At 41.2% G+C, this 10,000-nt stretch overlaps 1 non-coding gene across 1 annotated transcript; it reads right to left on the bottom strand.

Annotated features, from left to right (window-relative positions):
* Positions 1 to 6,470: 6,470 nt before the first annotated feature.
* Positions 6,471 to 6,589, bottom strand: LOC123686943. The gene has a single exon (XR_006748696.1). It is a non-coding gene; the product is annotated as a 5S ribosomal RNA (ribosomal RNA).
* Between the last annotated feature and the right edge of the window lie 3,411 nt (positions 6,590 to 10,000).

Genomic DNA, 10,000 nt, shown 5'->3' with positions numbered 1-10,000 from the left:
TCGATTCTGATTATTGATTTTTCTTTCGCGATATTGATAGAAGACATCTGAATGAATTTCGAATTAATTCCGAAATCAAAAAAATATTTTCAATAAATTTTTTTTTCTAGAGTACCTCGGTCTTTTCTATTTTTTTCCAAGTTTCGTACGTCAATCAACATACATCCCAGAAAAAATCATCTCTCTAACTATCCTGGTTCAAAAGTTGTATCGGAACATTTCACGTCGAAAAAGAACATAGGCGAAAAAGGACGTGAACATTATTCCTTATAAAAACCAAACCCGACCATGGATTTTGATTCTGATTGTTGATTATCGCTATTAGAACACATTAGGAGGCAACCAAATCAAATTTGAGAAAATTCCACGATCAGAAAATTTTTTTCGAAAAAAAAAAAAAAATTCGAGAACACCTCGGTCATGGCAAGTTATTTCCCACAATCCATTCCCCAATCAACGTACATCCCAGAAAAAATCATCTCTCTAACTATCCTGGTTCAAAAGTTGTATCGGAACATTTTCACGTCGAAAATATATCTCTAAGTCCAGACCGATGCACCACGTAATCTCGGGCAGACCGATGCACAACGTGAATGACGATCGGGACCGGGGCGATCGGTCGTATCTGACACCGCCGGCTCGGTTCTAACATCGTCAATGAGTCGGGGTTGAAAAAAAGGACGTGAACATTATTCCTTATAAAAACCAAACCCGACCATGGATTTTGATTCTGATTGTTGATTATCGCTATTAGAACACATTAGGAGGCAACCAAATCAAATTTGAGAAAATTCCACGATCAGAAAATTTTTTTCGAAAAAAAAAAAAAAATTCGAGGACACCTCGGTCATGGCAAGTTATTTTCCACAATCCATTCCCCAATCGACGTACATCACAGAAAAAATCATCTCTCTAACTATCCTGGTTCAAAAGTTGTATCGGAACATTTTCACGTCGAAAATATATCTCTAAGTCCAGACCGATGCACCACGTAATCTCGGGCAGACCGATGCACAACGTGAATGACGATCGGGACCGGGGCGATCGGTCGTATCTGACACCGCCGGCTCGGTTCTAACATCGTCAATGAGTCGGGGTTGAAAAAAAGGACGTGAACATTTTTCCTTATAAAAATCAAACCCGATCATGGATTTTGATTCTGATTGTTGATTATCGCTATTAGAACATATAAGGAGGCAACCAAATCAAATTTGAGAAAATTCCACGATCAGAAAATTTTTTTCGAAAAAAAAAAAAAATCGTAATCACCTCGGTCATGGCGAGTTATTTTCCGTATTTCATTCCACAATCAACGTACAACATAGAAGAAATCATCTCTCTAACTATCCTGGTTCAAAAGTTGTATCGGAACATTTCACGTCGTAATATCTCGCCAAGTCCAGACCTCGGCGATAGGTAGTATCTGACACCGTCCGCTCGGGACTGACATCGACTTGGACTCGGGCTGATGATGGGGAGGCGTTTAAGGACGTGAACATTTTTCCTTATAAAAATTAAAGTCGACAATGAATATTGATTCTGATTACTGATTTACGCTTTAAAAACACATTAGAAGGCAACCAAATCGAATTTGAGGAAATTCCACGATCAGAAAATTTTTTTCGAAAAAAAAAAAAATCCGAAAAATATTTTTCGATTCCTATTACTGATTTACTCTTTTAGAACACATTAGGAGGCAACCAAATCAAATTTGAGAAAATTCCACAATCAGAAAATTTTTTTCGAAAAAAAAAAAAATTCGAGGACACCTCGGTCATGGCAAGTTATTTTCCACAATCCATTCCCCAATCGACGTACATCACAGAAAAAATCATCTCTCTAACTATCCTGGTTCAAAAGTTGTATCGGAACATTTTCACGTCGAAAATATATCTCTAAGTCCAGACCGATGCACAACGTAAACTAGGGCTGAACCGATGCACCACGTAATATCGGGCAGACCGATGCAGAACGTAAACTCGATCATACCGATGCTTCACGTAATCTCGATCTTACCGATGCACCACGTAAACAAGGGCAGACCGATGCAGAACGTAAAGTAGATCTTACCGATGCACCCCGTAATCTCGATCTTACCGATGCACCACGTAATCTCCATCTTACCGATGCACCACGTGAACTGGATCTTACCGATGCAGAACGTGAATTGGATCTTACCGATGCACCACGTAAACTCGATCATACCGATGCACCACGTAATCTCGGGCAGACCGATGCACAACGTGAATGACGATCGGGACCGGGGCGATCGGTCGTATCTGACACCGCCGGCTCGGTTCTAACATCGTCAATGAGTCGGGGTTGAAAAAAAGGACGTGAACATTTTTCCTTATAAAAATCAAACCCGATCATGGATTTTGATTCTGATTGTTGATTATCGCTATTAGAACATATAAGGAGGCAACCAAATCAAATTTGAGAAAATTCCACGATCAGAAAATTTTTTTCGAAAAAAAAAAAAAAATCGTAATCACCTCGGTCATGGCGAGTTATTTTCCGTATTTCATTCCACAATCAACGTACAACATAGAAGAAATCATCTCTCTAACTATCCTGGTTCAAAAGTTGTATCGGAACATTTCACGTCGTAATATCTCGCCAAGTCCAGACCTCGGCGATAGGTAGTATCTGACACCGTCCGCTCGGGACTGACATCGACTTGGACTCGGGCTGATGATGGGGAGGCGTTTAAGGACGTGAACATTTTTCCTTATAAAAATTAAAGTCGACAATGAATATTGATTCTGATTACTGATTTACGCTTTAAAAACACATTAGAAGGCAACCAAATCGAATTTGAGGAAATTCCACGATCAGAAAATTTTTTTCGAAAAAAAAAAAAATCCGAAAAATATTTTTCGATTCCTATTACTGATTTACTCTTTTAGAACACATTAGGAGGCAACCAAATCAAATTTGAGAAAATTCCACAATCAGAAAATTTTTTTCGAAAAAAAAAAAAATTCGAGGACACCTCGGTCATGGCAAGTTATTTTCCACAATCCATTCCCCAATCGACGTACATCACAGAAAAAATCATCTCTCTAACTATCCTGGTTCAAAAGTTGTATCGGAACATTTTCACGTCGAAAATATATCTCTAAGTCCAGACCGATGCACAACGTAAACTAGGGCTGAACCGATGCACCACGTAATATCGGGCAGACCGATGCAGAACGTAAACTCGATCATACCGATGCTTCACGTAATCTCGATCTTACCGATGCACCACGTAAACAAGGGCAGACCGATGCAGAACGTAAAGTAGATCTTACCGATGCACCACGTAATCTCGATCTTACCGATGCACCACGTAATCTCCATCTTACCGATGCACCACGTGAACTGGATCTTACCGATGCAGAACGTGAATTGGATCTTACCGATGCACCACGTAAACTCGATCATACCGATGCACCACGTAATCTCGGGCAGACCGATGCACAACGTAAATGACGATCGGGACCGGGGCGATCGGTCGTATCTGACACCGCCGGCTCGGTTCTAACATCGTCAATGAGTCGGGGTTGAAAAAAAGGACGTGAACATTTTTCCTTATAAAAATCAAACCCGATCATGGATTTTGATTCTGATTGTTGATTATCGCTACTAGAACATATAAGGAGGCAACCAAATCAAATTTGAGAAAATTCCACGATCAGAAAATTTTTTTCGAAAAAAAAAAAAAAATCGTAATCACCTCGGTCATGGCGAGTTATTTTCCGTATTTCATTCCACAATCAACGTACAACATAGAAGAAATCATCTCTCTAACTATCCTGGTTCAAAAGTTGTATCGGAACATTTCACGTCGTAATATCTCGCCAAGTCCAGACCTCGGCGATAGGTAGTATCTGACACCGTCCGCTCGGGACTGACATCGACTTGGACTCGGGCTGATGATGGGGAGGCGTTTAAGGACGTGAACATTTTTCCTTATAAAAATTAAAGTCGACAATGAATATTGATTCTGATTACTGATTTACGCTTTAAAAACACATTAGAAGGCAACCAAATCGAATTTGAGGAAATTCCACGATCAGAAAATTTTTTTCGAAAAAAAAAAAAATCCGAAAAATATTTTTCGATTCCTATTACTGATTTACTCTTTTAGAACACATTAGGAGGCAACCAAATCAAATTTGAGAAAATTCCACAATCAGAAAATTTTTTTCGAAAAAAAAAAAAATTCGAGGACACCTCGGTCATGGCAAGTTATTTTCCACAATCCATTCCCCAATCGACGTACATCACAGAAAAAATCATCTCTCTAACTATCCTGGTTCAAAAGTTGTATCGGAACATTTTCACGTCGAAAATATATCTCTAAGTCCAGACCGATGCACAACGTAAACTAGGGCTGAACCGATGCACCACGTAATATCGGGCAGACCGATGCAGAACGTAAACTCGATCATACCGATGCTTCACGTAATCTCGATCTTACCGATGCACCACGTAAACAAGGGCAGACCGATGCAGAACGTAAAGTAGATCTTACCGATGCACCACGTAATCTCGATCTTACCGATGCACCACGTAATCTCCATCTTACCGATGCACCACGTGAACTGGATCTTACCGATGCAGAACGTGAATTGGATCTTACCGATGCACCACGTAAACTCGATCTTACCGATGCACCACGTAATCTCAATCTTACCGATGCACCACGTGAACTGGATCTTACCGATGCAGAACGTGAATTGGATCTTACCGATGCACCACGTAAACTCGATCATACCGATGCACCACGTAATCTCGGGCAGACCGATGCACAACGTAAATGACGATCGGGACCGGGGCGATCGGTCGTATCTGACACCGCCGGCTCGGTTCTAACATCGTCAATGAGTCGGGGTTGAAAAAAAGGACGTGAACATTTTTCCTTATAAAAATCAAACCCGATCATGGATTTTGATTCTGATTGTTGATTATCGCTATTAGAACATATAAGGAGGCAACCAAATCAAATTTGAGAAAATTCCACGATCAGAAAATTTTTTTCGAAAAAAAAAAAAAAATCGTAATCACCTCGGTCATGGCGAGTTATTTTACGTATTTCATTCCACAATCAACGTACAACATAGAAGAAATCATCTCTCTAACTATCCTGGTTCAAAAGTTGTATCGGAACATTTCACGTCGTAATATCTCGCCAAGTCCAGACCTCGGCGATAGGTAGTATCTGACACCGTCCGCTCGGGACTGACATCGACTTGGACTCGGGCTGATGATGGGGAGGCGTTTAAGGACGTGAACATTTTTCCTTATAAAAATTAAAGTCGACAATGAATATTGATTCTGATTACTGATTTACGCTTTAAAAACACATTAGAAGGCAACCAAATCGAATTTGAGGAAATTCCACGATCAGAAAATTTTTTTCGAAAAAAAAAAAAATCCGAAAAATATTTTTCGATTCCTATTACTGATTTACTCTTTTAGAACACATTAGGAGGCAACCAAATCAAATTTGAGAAAATTCCACAATCAGAAAATTTTTTTCGAAAAAAAAAAAAATTCGAGGACACCTCGGTCATGGCAAGTTATTTTCCACAATCCATTCCCCAATCGACGTACATCACAGAAAAAATCATCTCTCTAACTATCCTGGTTCAAAAGTTGTATCGGAACATTTTCACGTCGAAAATATATCTCTAAGTCCAGACCGATGCACAACGTAAACTAGGGCTGAACCGATGCACCACGTAATATCGGGCAGACCGATGCAGAACGTAAACTCGATCATACCGATGCTTCACGTAATCTCGATCTTACCGATGCACCACGTAAACAAGGGCAGACCGATGCAGAACGTAAAGTAGATCTTACCGATGCACCACGTAATCTCGATCTTACCGATGCACCACGTAATCTCCATCTTACCGATGCACCACGTGAACTGGATCTTACCGATGCAGAACGTGAATTGGATCTTACCGATGCACCACGTAAACTCGATCTTACCGATGCACCACGTAATCTCAATCTTACCGATGCACCACGTGAACTGGATCTTACCGATGCAGAACGTGAATTGGATCTTACCGATGCACCACGTAAACTCGATCTTACCGATGCACCACGTAATCTCAATCTTACCGATGCACCACGTGAACTGGATCTTACCGATGCAGAACGTGAATTGGATCTTACCGATGCACCACGTAAACTCGATCTTACCGATGCACCACGTAATCTCAATCTCACCGATGCACCACGTGAACTGGATCTTACCGATGCAGAACGTGAATTGGATCTTACCGATGCACCACGTAAACTCGATCTTACCGATGCACCACGTAATCTCGATCTTACCGATGCACCACGTAATCTCAATCTTACCGATGCATCACGTAATCTCGATCTTACCGATGCAGAACGTAAACTCGATCATACCGATGCACCACGTTATCTCGGCAGACCGATGCAGAACGTAAAAAAAAAGCTTACAGCACGCGGTGTTCCCAAGCGGTCACCCATCCAAGTACTAACCGCGCCCGACGCTGCTTGGCTTCAGTGTTCTGACGAGAACTGGCAATTTCAGCGTGGTATGGCCGTAAACAACATATATTGCGATATTTTCTATGATATCTCACTTTTTGGGAGCGGAAAGGACGTGAACGTTTTTCCTCATAAAAAATGAAATAACTTTTGGATATTAATTCTGATTGTTGATTTAAGCTTTAAGAACACATTAGGACATATCTCAATGAAATTTGAGGGATTTCCGAAATCGAAAAATATTTTTCAAAAAAAAAAAAAAAATCCCAGAAGACCTCGGTCATCTCAAGTTTATTTCCATATTCTATTACACAATCAACGTACATCACAAAAGGAACCATCTCTCTAACTATCACAGTTAAATTTTTGTATCGGAACATTTCACGTCGGAATATCTCGCTAAGTCCAGACCGGGGAGATCGGTCGCATCTGACACCGTCCGCTCCGGTCTAACATCGTCTTGGAGTCGGGTGGTAACGATGGAGAGGCGTTTAAGGACGTGAACATTTTTCCTTATAAAAATTAAAGTCGACAATGAATATTGATTCTGATTACTGATTTACTCTTTTAGAACACATTAGAAGGCAACGCAATCAGATTTGAGGAAATTTCAAGATCAGAAAATTTTTTTCGAAAAAAAAAAAAATTCAAGAACACCTGGGTCATGGCAAGTTATTTCCCACAATCCATTCCACAATCAACGTACAACATAGAAGAAATCATCTCTCTAACTATCCTGGTTCAAAAGTTGTATCGGAACATTTCACGTCGAAATACCTCGCCAAGTCCAGACCGGGGCGATAGGTAGTATCTGACACCGTCCGCTCGGGACTGACATCGACTTGGACTCGGGCTAATGATGGGGAGGCGTTTAAGGACGTGAACATTTTTCCTTATAAAAATTAAAGTCGACAATGAATATTGATTCTGATTACTGATTTACGCTTTAAAAACACATTAGAAGGCAACCAAATCAAATTTGAGGAAATTCCAAAATCAGAAAATTTTTTTTCAAAAAAAAAAAAATCCGAAAAATATTTTTCGATTCTGATTACTGATTTACTCTTTTAGAACACATTAGAAGGCAACGAAATCAAATTTGAGTAAAATCCAAAATCAGAAAATATTTTTCGAAAAAAAAAAAAAATTCGAGAACACCTCGGTCATGGCAAGTTATTTTCCACAATCCATTCCCCAATCAACGTACATCCCAGAAAAAATCATCTCTCTAACTATCCTGGTTCAAAAGTTGTATCGGAACATTTTCACGTCGAAAATATATCTCTAAGTCCAGACCGATGCAGAACGTAAACTCGATCATACCGATGCTTCACGTAATCTCGATCTTACCGATGCACAACGTAAACTAGATCACACCGATGCAGAACGTAAACTCGATCTCACCGATGCACCACGTGAACTGGATCTTACCGATGCAGAACGTGAATTGGATCTTACCGATGCACCACGTAAACTCGATCTTACCGATGCACCACGTAATCTCGATCTTACCGATGCACCACGTGAACTGGATCTTACCGATGCAGAACGTGAACTCGATCTTACCGATGCACCACGTAAACTAGGGCTGACCGATGCATCACGTAAACGACGATCGAGAGGCGCGAAAGGACGTGAACGTTTTTCATTATAAAAATTGAAATAAATGATAAATAATGATTCTGATTGTTGATTATCGTTTTTAATATGCATTAGTAGGCAACCAAATGAAATTTGAGGAAATTCCGATAATAGAAAATTTTTTCGAAAAAAAAAAAAATTCATGAAATCCTCGGTCATCGCAAAATATTTACCATATTCTGTTCGATAATCAACGTATATTTAAGAAGGAATCATATCTGTATCTATCTTGGTTCAAATTTTGTATCGGAACATTTTGACCAAAGTCCGAGCTTCGGCCGAAACAGACACCGCTGACCTGGCCTATCGATCGACCGAGAGTCGGGGATAGAGCGTAAGTGTTGTCTGGAGGGGAACCCTGTGCTCTCCTGACATATATAGGGAAGGTGGTCGCGTTGGGCGATGCAGAACGTTTGGATCGGGAATTATATTTTTGGTTCAGCTATTGGAATATGGTTTATTGTTGGTATATATTGGCGAAATAACGTTCTTACTGACTGGGGATATTCATAAAAATGAGTCCGGAGATTTTCAGATCGAAGTCCGAGTGATCCGACTTGGAAGGCGTGTTGGGTGGGTCGAGATGGCTTAGATCGATCAGACGAGGCGGGCTAAGTGTTGACGTCATGCATCGGTCCATTTTCAGATTGAGTCCGAGTAATCCGACTTTGAAAGAGTGTTGGGTGCGTCGAGACTGTTTAGATAGATCGGACGAGGCGGACTAGGTGTTAACGACATGCATCGGTATATTTTCTGATCGGAGTCCGAAGAAATCGGCCCTAGTAGGCGCAGCGGACGGTCGAGACGGCCTCGGTGGGTCGGATCGATCGGGAAAAGTTTGCTAAATCGTGTCTGGAGGGGAACCTTGGGTTCTCCTGACATATATAGGGGATAAGGTTTGGGTGAACGATTCTTCACGTAAAAGTTGAATAATTTATTTTTCGATAAGCTTTTGGATATTGATGAGAAGTATATGTATATCTTCGATTAAAAGAATTCTTACCGTCTCGATGTATATTATATTAGATATATAAGAAATAGTTAACGTGATGCATCGGCCGATTTCCGGATCGGAGTTCGAGAGATGCGACTTTCGATGCGCGATGGGTGGATCGAGACGGCCTAGATCGATCGGACGAGGCGGACTAGGTGTTAACGACATGCATCGGCGGATTTTCTGATCGGAGTCCGAAGAAATCAGCTCTAGTAGGCGCGGCGAACGGTCGAAACGGCCTCGATCGATCGGACGAGGCGGACTAGGTGTTAACGACATGCATCGGCGGATTTTCTGATCGGAGTCCGAAGAAATCAGCTCTAGTAGGCGCGGCGAACGGTCGAAACGGCCTCGGTGGGTCGGATCGATCGGGAAAAGTTTGCTAAATCGTGTCTGGAGGGGAATCCGGGGTTCTCCTGACATATATAGAAGGGGTGGAGAATGGGTCCTGTCCTAGACTGTTTGGAGTTCTTTTTAGGATGATATTCAGTTGGTAAGTGGTAGACCCGAATCCGACCTCGGCGTTTGGGTACTGGCAAGGTGTGTTGGTTTCGGCTTTCGCATCTTGGGTCGCTTTCGTCAACCTCATGCAGCGAGGTCGCGGTCCGCTTCGTCTCTTTGTAGTCGAATGGCCTTTAAGCGACCAACCTTAAAATCGTGATCCTCTGCCCGTTGCGGGTTATGTTCACAAAAAATTTGCAACCACTCAATTCGTTCCGAGCGACAAATATTGTTGAATCTCGAATCACCGTGTCGTTATATTCACATGTATAGCGAAGGGTCGAGATGGAATGTGTATAAGAAATTAGTTGATAGCCGGGGGTTCGTATTATATAT

This window comes from Harmonia axyridis, chromosome X (genome assembly GCF_914767665.1).
Source record: "Harmonia axyridis chromosome X, icHarAxyr1.1, whole genome shotgun sequence".
NCBI classification, from domain to species: Eukaryota; Metazoa; Arthropoda; class Insecta; order Coleoptera; family Coccinellidae; genus Harmonia; species Harmonia axyridis.
The sequence above is the reverse complement of the archived record's forward strand: the minus strand, read 5'-3'. Positions and strand labels throughout refer to the sequence as shown.